This window comes from Gigantopelta aegis, chromosome 7 (genome assembly GCF_016097555.1).
Source record: "Gigantopelta aegis isolate Gae_Host chromosome 7, Gae_host_genome, whole genome shotgun sequence".
Taxonomy (NCBI): domain Eukaryota; kingdom Metazoa; phylum Mollusca; class Gastropoda; order Neomphalida; family Peltospiridae; genus Gigantopelta; species Gigantopelta aegis.
In genome coordinates, this window is record NC_054705.1 from 2,167,526 (window position 1) to 2,179,959 (window position 12,434).

General features: G+C 35.7%; 1 long non-coding RNA gene across 1 annotated transcript; it reads left to right on the forward strand.

Annotated features, from left to right (window-relative positions):
* Window positions 1–3,816: 3,816 nt before the first annotated feature.
* LOC121376937 lies at window positions 3,817–4,712 on the forward strand. Its single transcript, XR_005958558.1, has 3 exons — window positions 3,817–3,853; window positions 4,205–4,271; window positions 4,646–4,712. It is a non-coding gene; the product is annotated as an uncharacterized LOC121376937 (long non-coding RNA).
* The last annotated feature ends 7,722 nt before the right edge of the window (window positions 4,713–12,434 follow it).

The following is a 12,434-nucleotide window of genomic DNA, read 5'->3' on the forward strand; positions in this document are numbered from 1 at the left end:
AGTTATCTTTGGCTTTCGAGATCTTTGTGATTGTGGACAATCATCTGGCATTATATCCATTTGATCATCCACATCAGTCAAAGCTTCAAAAGGATTGTTGTTCGGAACCAACTGTTTTTCATATTTCTTCAGACGTCCTGAAGAAGAATCCTTATTGGGTTTTTTAACGTCTTTCCGTGGCGGAGGCTTACTGGGACCTGGCTCCCCAGAAGATGAACCTCTTGATGGATTGGTAGAATCCAAAGACACCTGGGATGATTTGGAAACTTGTTTATTAGCAGCTTTTGTAGTTTGCTTTTGAACTTTTTCAATATTAGAAATCTTCTTAAATTTGTCCTCACCATTAGGCCATGTAAGGTCTGTCTGAATGGCTATACTGGTTGTAGATACCTTCACAGCAGTGGCATACGATTTACCAGTTGCTGGAGGTGTTGATGCTTCCACAACCTTTCTAGCCTGTGAAGAGAGGTCTTTTTCCACTTTCCACCTTGGGCACTCTCGCGAGTACGCAAAGTGTTTCCCTTTACAGTTGGTACATGCCATATCATTTTGACATGCCTTGCTGTCATGGTCAAATTGACCACAACGAGCACATGTCAATCTGTTACGGCATGTATTTTGTCCATGTCCAAATCTTTGGCATTTGAAACATCGTAAAGGGTTAGGAATATACGGCACGACAGGTATATTTAAATAACCTGCTTTGACAGAATTTGGAAGGGTTGGCATATTAAATGTAAGGATTAAGGTGTTCGTCGAAACCAGTTCATTGTTCCGACGGACCTTAATCCGCTTGACTGATGTGACACCTTGTGAGGAGAGATTTTCGCAAATCTCATCCTCACTGACTCCTTCCAAATCCCTAGACCGAACCACTCCTTTAGAGGAATTAAGCCTGGCGTGAGGACTGACTTTGATGGAAATATTACATAAATGTTTTGATTTAAGAAAATTTCTGGAATGACTCTCTGTTGAGCATTCGATCAACAATGAGCCATTTTTGTTAATTTCTTAACACTTTTAGGCTCGCCGGCCAAGCCTTCGAGCCCTTTTCGAATCGCAAAAGGCGACAATTTCTTCAAGGCCTCATCATCAGTAGACCCGATGACAAGAAACCGTGGCCAGGTTTTTGAAGAAATCACTCTGGATTTCTTTACAAACAATGTCGTAGACTCTTCATCTGATGATGAAGAGTCCGAAACTTCGGTGTGGACCCTTTTCAGGGTCCCATCAAAAGTTTGTGTTGTTGTTTGAGCCATAATATAGTTCATATAATTCATCACTCATGCTCCCCATCCACCACGGAGTCCAACAAGGGGACATGATGCTGCGGATAACCAGCAGACAATCATGCCAGGGATACATGGTTGAGATACTCAGGCAATAAGAAATAATAAATCACCTGATTGACCCTAGCCACCGCCCCAAGAGCAACACAACATATGACCATTGAAACAATGTTTGTTCTTTGGAAATGTAACAATGAATGAATGAATGAATGAATGTTTAACGACACCCCAGCACGAAAAATACATCGGCTATTGGGTGTCAAACTATGGTAATGCAAATAAATAAATGAATGAATGAATGAATGAATGAATGGTTAACGACACCCCAGCACGAAAAATACATCGGCCACTGGGTGTCAAACTATGGTAATGCAAATAAATAAAGTGATGATCAACATCAATATAAAAATTCAAGGTTTAAACAAAAACAGTGTAAAAACTGTCCAAAAATACAAATAAAAATATCACAGAAATTTACGGACACCGAATTTTACTCTAAACTTCAATTTGTGCTGTATTGGCCATTCTCAAAGAGAATGTTACACCCCTGCACCACGGTGAGGTTACAGCACACGCAGGGGAAATGTAACAAAGCAAAGGGTTGTATGCCCTCGACCGTGACGTGACCAGCCGATTGATCAGGTCGGGCCTTCCTGAACACCCGTCTATATGAACTCCGGGCCAAAGTGATGTATTGTCAGAAGTCATACCCGCAGGTATGCCCCAACTCAATCACCAGGGGCCCGTTTCACAAAACTTCGTAAGTTAAGGTAAGAAACAAACTTAAGAAAAAAAGATAAGAAAAACGGTGCGTTTCACGAAAGTGTTCGTAAGAAAGTTGTTATCTTAAGAACTTCTTAATTTACGAATTTTTTATTTTTATCACTCTTATATAGATGAGATAAAATAATTCATGACAACGTAAACTTCCGGTAGTAGTGTATTGTCAGTAACTTTTTGTTAACACTTTGTAGCATACTCATATCTACAGAATAAAGCGTGTAAGAACTATTCAAAAACGTTAGTATCGATCGTTAATGCTGAACGCATATTTTTTGCACCTTCTACTTGTCGTCTGCAATTATGCCGCTGCGTTACGTCAGTAAAGCTAAATGACAGCAGACATGGCAATGGAAACGAAAAAGAGGAAGGCCAACTGGAATGAAAATGAATTGGAAGTGTTAGCAGACGCTGTGGTGTGCGACATTAACATTATCAGAGGGAAATTTTCTTCCTCATTAACCCATGAAAAGAAACAGAGTGTATGGATGAAAATAACAGAAAAGTAAGTAAATGCAGTCATATGCAGGGCCATGGGTGGGTGCAGGATGTTTGTAAGGAGGGAGTGTTGGACAAAAAGGGCAGTAGGAGTAGCTTATATGTCTGCTTGACAAAATGTGAGAGCACCAAAAAAAAAAAAAAAAAAAAAAAAACAAATTGCATACACAAACTCACATATACACACAGTATGAGACACATACATACACATACATATACACACACACATATAAACACATATATATAAATATATACGTACCTATATATCAATGTTAGATATATAAAGATAAAGATAAAGATAAGAAGACATAGAAAGAAAGAGAGAGATAGACAGAAAGACAGACAGACATATGGAGAAAGAAATGAAGACAGATATTTACACACTTGTGTACAAAATTAGTACTATTAATGTCTTCAAAATGTCATTTTACAGATTTTACAGACACTTTCACCAACCGCAATATCAGGAATTCCTGGTGCTGTCGATACAAGTGAAGAAAGTGTTCCATCAGTGCAAGGTATCATTACTTGTCACAAATTTGTGTAATTGTTTGTTATACTTTACCTTCAGTCAATTTTCATGACAATTACAAAATAAAGATAATAATCTTTTACATCAATTTATTGCATAGCAGTCATTTTGGATTTTTGTATAACACTAGCTGCAAATGATGCATCATTGGTATTTTGAACACACAGTCATATTAATAGTAATAATAACAACAAAATCACTTAATTCATAGACTTTGACTAATGATATTAACACCAAAAAACATATTGTACTCATTTATTACATTAATTTCTTTGCAGCTGTTCCATCAGACATCAACAACAATGACAATGTGGAAGGTAATTGATACCATGTTGTACAATGTTGTTGTTATTGCTTTTGTTATGTTTTTATATTACTAATACTGACTATTATTATTATTATGATTATTATTATTATTGATATAAATATTACTGATATATATATTGTTATTACTGTCATTATTGATATAAATATTGATATCATTTCTATTATTTTTATTATTATTGTTATTATTATCATCAATATCATTAACATTATCATTGTCATCATCATTTTGTTTCAGTCATTAGTATTATTGTCAATTACTATTATTAATTGCCATTACAGTAATATTTATCAGTGATAATATTGTCGGTTTGATTGATTTGTACACTGTTACATTTATTAACATTAATATTGTTATCATTACTTTTATATATAGAAACAACAGTGTACATTTGTGAATCCGGGCCCAGCTATGAAGATAATGCATTAGGTAATTATTTGGTTTTCAAATATAATACATAGAATTTGTTGCATACTTTACAGTGATATGTCATGTCAATTGACATTTTACTTTTTACAAATATATACAAAAGTCACTTAATTTCTTATTTATGAATTGGTAATGATTATAATTATAATGTCCATTGCATACTTGTGTATTGCAATTGATGATATTGATTATTACAATATATAGATACAGGTTACATACAATTTTTCATATGACACGTTATCAGTGTGTAATGTTTATATACATAATTATATGTATGCAACAAGTATATAATTCGTTATATTCAATATTAAATTACATACATTAAAAACTGATGGAAATTTTGATTTTCAGGAGACCCAACTACAGAATCAAATGTTCCACATATTTCAAGCGGAAAAAAAGAATAAAAGGACAATGGGTATGTTATTAAACGTATAATTATGATAAAGGAATGACATCATGTTTATTATTATATTTTATATATCATTACATGCCTTCAGAAATTGTAATAGAGCTTGAATCAAGTAGTCCTTTCTATTGTTGCTTGAATTTCACAATTCTTCATTTACAAGTATATAGTGTATTAGAAGATGAAATCAATGGCTAACTTACCATTGCAACATTAACTGTATGTCATATATTAATATATTTCAATATTCAATATAAAATGTCAATTTTTGATGTTGCTTATTTTATGCTTATTCAATCTTTTGATAATTCATGCAAAGTCATAAAACACTTGTAATTCATACTGTATTAAGTACATTACAATGTTGCAAATTACTTTTTCAGATAATGAATTCTGTGAGGACATTTTGAAATTGAAGAGAGAGAAATTGGAAAATGAGAAGATGTATCATGAGAAGATGTATCATGAAAAAATCATACAATTAGAACAAACAAAAATTGAACTATTGTGTGAAATTTCGAACTCACTCAAATCAATTGAAAAACATTTAAGAAACGACTCGCCCATTTCTGTATCACCAATCATATCATTGGAACATTTTTAATACATATTCACATATAAATGATTGCATAGCATACAACAAACAGTAAGTTATGTTATGTATAATCATAAAATGTCATTTATATACTTGTAGGAATTTAAAATTTAAAATTTAAAATTTAACAGAAACAAATTTGAAAATTTGAAATATGTACCATGACAATGTCTTCAATTAAAGTTATATATTTGAATTATTTTGTGATATATCAAATACACTGTAATAAATAAATCAACATGTAATAAACTGATCATCCCATTATTTATCACCATCAACATCATTAAAAATTTACTAACCGATGTAGATATAAATGATTGCATAATATTTAAAAGAAACATTTACATTTCCAGTTGAAAATATAGTTATAATCATTAACAAGCTGTAACATCAATGTTTATAGAACTTTTGTTGATTTTAAATAATAATTTATTACTCATTATGTGCATTTCACATCAGTATTTGTTTTCTCTCGTTTTCAATAATATATATTACTACCGCAACATACTGCAGTAAACCAAATTACTTCACATTTAAAAATTAACACACAAACGCACACACACACACACACACAATTAAGTTATGTAAATGTTGCCACCAATATTTGAAATATATAATTTTATTATTTTCATTGTAAATTGCTGTTAGAAAATGCTTATAATTCACTGATAAACTTTGATGACTGATTATAGAAATAGTTAGGAGTGATACATGTGTAGTATCTTTCGTTACAAGTACATTTGAAAAAATCACTGAATTCAAGTACAAATGTGGTTACTAAATATTACAAAGCGCACAATTTTAACAGCACCGTATAATCTAAGGGAGATAAATATATACGTTTTCAAAGGTAACAGTTTCATATTTCACCGGCAGCGTTTCTTACCTGAATGTGTGGTTGAATGGGGTGACTTCTGCAACTCGGTCTCACGATGTCCTCTCTTATCAAATCGGTCAGTTGTAATATTGTTGTCCGAGGAAATCGATATCTTGGAATGTAATCACTGTCTTGCAGTGTCTCTAACAAATACGATCTGTCTTTAAGAAACGCATTTTGTTCGTACCTTATCTCTTAAGAGTAAAACTGTTCGTACGAACTTTTGTGAAACGGGCCCCAGGATCCCATCATCCATTTTCACGGGTTGCACCTCACGGCAAACAAGGTGCCTCATACGAGGAGTTATGCATTTATTGGCCATTCTATAAAAGAATGTTCACCCCTGCACCACGGTGAGGTTAATGCACACGCAGGGGTGGGTGGGGGGGGGGGGGGGTGGTGCTGTCGAAGTACTGTCTTCTTTTTTTTGGGGGGGGGGGGGGGGGGGCCCTGGTCACAGGGACCATGGTTTACTCGAATTTATTATAATATTGTAGGGTATCACAGGAAGTTTGTATTTTATTTATAAATAATTTGTCCCCTCCCAGTTGCTGCTTGGAAAGTGTAATTATGAAAAAAAAATCTCATTTGGTCAGGGAGATTCAAGGTTTCTAGGTCATTGACCTAGTTCCTCAGTAGGTTACTGGAACAATGATGGGTATAAATTCAAACACATTTTTTTGTTACAACAGATCAACATGGATACCTTCAGTGACAACGCGTAAGTTTAAAAATTATTTATGATATATACATTTTGATAAACTAATATATAAAGAAATATTTACTGCTTTGATTCTTTATTTTTGGCAAAATTACAGTTAGTTAAATCATGTAAAATTTATCATTTTAAAATCAGTATTGTTTTGTTCCAGTACAAATTATTTTTTCAATCAAAAGTTCACTTTAAAAATCCCATTCACGATAAAACTAATAAATGTTTTTTCTCTTTTTCAGAATAGATCAGTTTGACCTCGAGGGGTTGCTCGACCAGTGGAGGTAAGATTTTTGTTATAGCTCACTATCGTCATAGTTGATTTTTTTAAACTTTACATCATGTTTTATGTTCCACACGACGATGTTCGGTTATTGATACAATATACACGGCTTTGATCAATGCTTGTATTTTTATGTAATTTTTGTATATTTCCAGTGACGACTTTTATAATGATGTGGCAGCCACCACCACCACAGCAGTAGCAGCAGCCACCACCACCGCACCAACTACCGTCACCACTACATACCCTACACTGAGGGCTCTTTTACACCCCCCCCCCCCCCCTCAGAACACTGATATGTAAATATGTTTACTAAAAACACACTACCTTACTGTTCTTGTAAAACCGTGTTATATCCAGTGGCTGATATTTGTCATAGGGACGTCAGAATTAATCTGACATTAAGGAGGTGGAGTGGGTGAGGGGATGTTCTCTATACCACTACAATGTCTAGACATGATTTTATAACGTATTGATTAAAATGGTATTAAAGTGAGAATCGTGTAATTATTACATATATATTAAGCTGAAATTTTCAGGAATATTAACTTTTTTGAGAGCTATTGCATCAAATTTGAAAAACTATTTCTTTTTCTTTTTTTCCAGGGACAGAAGACAATTGACTCAAATCAAGGAAGAATTGGACAATTTGATTTTACAAATTGAAGAAATTAAAAAATATATATCTTGCTAAAAAAACAAATAATAATAAAAAAAAATAACAGGTTTATGGGTTGATGCCTTGTCAATGACACTAAACTGGTCACATTCGCATATATTTGTTATTAACAATTCGACTGAACCAGCCTTTACGTGACCTACGATTCGGGGGGGGGGGGGGGGGGGGGGGGGGGGGGGCAGTGGGGGAGGACGTTGACAGTCATTGCTCGCACTATCATTTTGGCTTCGATCATTATCCCATGTTTATATGTTAAATTTAAATTATTTTGTTGAAGTATTCAACCGACATGTAAACGGTGTTGTCGGATCAGTATCGAATACCATTTTAGCATGGGACTCTGGTAAGTCGAGGTACTTAATAATTGTATTAATATATTTTAAAACTGCTTTGTAAATTTATTATAATTATTAGTCAAATAATTTTTTGAATTGTTACTTGAACCAACAATGCAGAAAAATCTACATATTTGATGTAATCAAAAGTACACACGTGCTTACAATCGGTCTACCCCCGCCCACTAAACGAAAAAAACACGAGTCGTGTTATTTACTATGTTCAAGAATAGAAGCGCAAAACGTTATATAGCTGCAATTTGCTTGGTTGAATTTATATCTTAAAGAAATCAATAAAAAAAAGAACTGTTTTTATGAAAAACATTATTGATTTAGCGGTCAGCAGATTGCTACATGGTGTTTAAAAAATATTGCTTGTAAGATAAGGTGGGACAAACTTCTTTTTTGTTTTTTAAATAGGTTTGATTATTTCTAATGGTATTGATCTACATCTTAGTTTACGTTTTCAAATTTTAGCGCCCTTATTTGCTTGCATGAAAAAACGATTGACGTGTGACCTCACATTTTTACTGACGTCACTCACTAATGCGTAAACATAAACATACACATGCAGACGACACTTCGATAGATATTTTGGGCATGATCGCCATAAATTACGAAAACTACAAATGTTTTAATTGTCATACGGGTCATGTGTTTTTGACCTATTTTGGTTCCTGTGTAGAAAAACTAATTTTTAAGGTAAAATGTAACAAATAATTGGATATACTTAAAATTTGTTAGCTATTTGACTGTCTACACATCTTACTGTGAGACTTAGAACGTAAGCAAACGGTAGGTGGTGTATTACTTTAAAAAGAGGTGAAATCCCAAAGGACACGACTTAATAGAGACAACGACTCAACAGGGGTGAGAGTATAACACGTTTTCGGTCTATAATTTTTGAATGACGCTGCATACAAGAACAACTGCTTCCGTTTTTAGAAGGCAGAAAACTTTCAATGTAAAATTGTTATTTATTTCACCGTGTTTGAAGAAAGAACGATTTTCAAAAAGTACCATTTGTTAAAAGTTATATTTGTCCATCACTGCAAACACATAGATCTTCAAACTAAATCAGTATAAGAAAATTAACTTACTATTTTCAGATGAAGTCTTGATCCAGACCATTTCTAACAGAAATATCTCAAACGAATCTCCTAACAATGACGTAGTAGATGTGATCGAATAAAACTCGTTTTCGGCGAGCGAATGACAATTAAACCGTATCTAGCCTTTTTATACTCTTCGTGCCAGTGTAAGTAGGTCAGGGGCCGGTCTAAGTAGGTCAGGGTCGGGTCAGTACCGTGAGGTCAGTCTAAGTAGGTCAGGGCCGGGTCAGTAGGACGAGGTCACGTGACAAGGCCGTGACGTCATCAAGATCAAGGTCACGGAAAGTAGGTCATGGCGCCCTGTAGGCCCTAATACTACTTACGGGTACAATGCAGGCTGAATCATGGTATAATTTGTGAAATTACAAATTTCAAAATATAAATATAATAAAATTTAATTTAATTGAAACAAATATATATATTCACACCCAAACTGATAAGTTGCAGATTTCCGCCTATCTGGACAATTAGCATGTACATTTTGAGTCCTGTAACTGTCATATTTACCTCACAATTAGGTATCAAAGTGTGTCACCCTGTGTCAAACATCATTGAAGAAATCCTCCATATTGACTTATTTAACCTTAACCTTCAAAGTGAGGCTACCACAGGGTGTAGAAATACATTCTGATTGAAAAGAATGACCTATAACCTGATAGGGGTACAATGCAGGCTGAATCATGTCATAATTTGTGAAATTACAAATTTTGAAAATATAAATATAATAAAATGTAATTTAATTTAAAATATATATATATATTCATCACCCAAACTGATTAGTTTCAGATTTCCACCTATCTGGACAATTAGCATGTATATTTTGAGTCCTGTAACTGTCATAGTTACCTCACAATTAGGTATCAAAGTGTGTCACCCTGTGTCAAACATCCTACTATATCAGGCCTCAGACCACAATTAATTTCACTATGTATTCTCGTGTAGCCCCAGTGGCTGTAGGACTTTTATTAATTTCACCAGGCCATTAGCATTTCACAGGAAATATTAATTGCCTGGGCCCAATGAATGAATGAATGAATGAATGAATGAATTAATGTTTAACGACACCCCAGCACGAAAAATACATCGGCTATTGGGTGTCAAACTATGGTAATGTAAATAAATAAAGTGATGATCAACATCAATATAAAAATTCAAGACTTAAACAAAAACAGTGTAAAGAACTGTGCAAAAACACAAATATCACAGAATTTTACGGATACTGAATTTTACTCAAAACTTCAATTTTGTGCTGTATTGGCCATTCTCAAAGAGAATGTTACACCCCTGCACCACGGTGAGGTTACAGCACACGCGGGGGGGGGGGGGGGGGGGGGGGGGGGGGGCAATGAACACTCAAAAGGACGACCTCTGTTGTCCAGCTCTTTTCCGCGTTATATCAATGCAAACAAACACGTGGGCTAAGGGACCGAATCACACCCATTTCTGTGCATTTTACAACAATTTTGCATGACTTCAATGTGTTCTGGGGGACATTATGCAGTATCCAGTGTAAACCAAGTGCACATATTCACTAACTGCATCCTCTTACCTGTCAAACCCAGTGTAACAATCCAGTATACAAAGCAGCTCCCCAGCCATTAATCACATAAGAAGAAAACTATATTTTCTCGCATTGGACAACCAAATGAGTGGACAACTCTAGTCTGATGCCGTGTGCTTTTCGCGCGGCGGGCTGATGGGCGTGGATGCAACTTTGGGACCTTGGTGGAAAGTCCCTTCACGGATTTTAGAAAGGCTCTCGGTACGAATGGTGTTCTCCCCTACCACGAAAGCACAACGTACCACAAAACTTCTGTTGAGGCAGTGGACATATGCCGGATGACTTACGAAAATCCACAGCAGAGAGTTGACTCGAAATTGGAGACACAGCGGCAGACTATGTACGACATGAACCTGGCTGCATTCTACAGCATTGTTAGATGCATTATTTTCCTCGGACGCCAGGCTTCGCCATTACGTGGCCATCGTGACAATTTTCCCAACTCGGATCCCGGAATAAATCACGGCAATCTGCGAGCCCTGCTTGAATTTCGCGCCGAGACTGACGAAAAGCTGCGCAAGTTCCTGGAATGAATGAATGAATGAATGTTTAACGACACCCCAGCACGAAAAATACATCGGCTATTGGGTGTCAAACTATGGTAATGCAAATAAATAAAGTGATCATCAACATCGATATAAAAATTCAAGACTTAAACAAAAACAGTGTAAAGAACTGCAAAAACACAAATATCACAGAATTTTTCGGATACTGAATTTTACTCAAAATTTCAATTTTGTGCTGTATTGGCCATTCTCAAAGAGAATGTTACACCCCTGCACCACGGTGAGGTTACAGCACACGCAGGGGACGGGGGGGGGGGGGGGGGAGGGTCCCCCATACACCCCGCCACGGGCTTCGCCAGACACCCTCCCTGCAAAATTTCCTGTGCACGCCCCTGTTGACGATTATGTATTTAACCTAAAGGTACTTTCTGAAAAGATATTTGAATTTTCTAATTTCAAAGAAACATACTCCAGTCATTTGAAATTAAAGATGTAGATGCCATCTATGATTTCTATAGTAAATAGAAACTTTGTCACGAGCAGCAATTTTGAATGTCGGTTAATAGCTTGTTATTTCTAGACAGTAGGAGGAAAAATGACCAAGTCACTAAATCGTGGTAAACGGGTTACAGATGTTCTATTGGTTAATAGCAACTTACCAATCGTTCTATAAAACTTTGAAACGCCACAGTTTGTATCACTCTGCCCTGAACATTCACTGACACATTTTTTAAACCGCAATTTAAATCGTAATATTAAAACAAAATATGAATCAATCTAAAAAAAATCACCTTTTGGTACAAAGATCACGTTGTTGTCAAAGTGTGGGAGGGCAACTCACAGACGTATGTACATTTAAATAAGTTGACTAAATCGGGAACCAAGTCACTGACATTTTCTGCCCAGGCTATCCGTGCACTGATGGGTAACAAAGAGGAAATATTGTCAGCAATTGACGAGGTAGAAATGGAGTTTGGAGAAGAGTGCGAGATGCTCGCGCTTGCTGTGCCAGTTGAGCAGCGAATACTCTTGGAAATGAGCAAGATGAGCAGCGAATACTCCTGGAAATTAGCAAGATGAGCAGCGAATACTCCTGGAAATGAGCAGGAAGAACAGACGCAACTAACCTAAAGAGTACCACTGAATTCATCACGGCAGTTTCAGCTGTATGGTGAGTTTTCTAGAGTGACAAGAGTTAACTCCCTTGTAGTCCAGTTAGCGTATGCAGATCATATAAACGGCTTCGGTGGTCTAAACCGTCGGTATTAAAAGGCTGTAGGTACTGGGTTCGCATCCCGGTACCGGCTCTCACCATGGCGAGTTTTAAGGACTCAATGTGTAGGTGTAAGGCCACTACACCCTTCTTTCTTTCATTATCACTCTCAGTTAACCACTGTCTTGCACAAACAGCGCATATGGTCGAGGTGTGTTCATGGCAGAGTGCTTGAACCTTTATTGTATATAAGCAGGAAAATAAAGTTGAAATGAAATCATATAGAACTCTAGTACTAA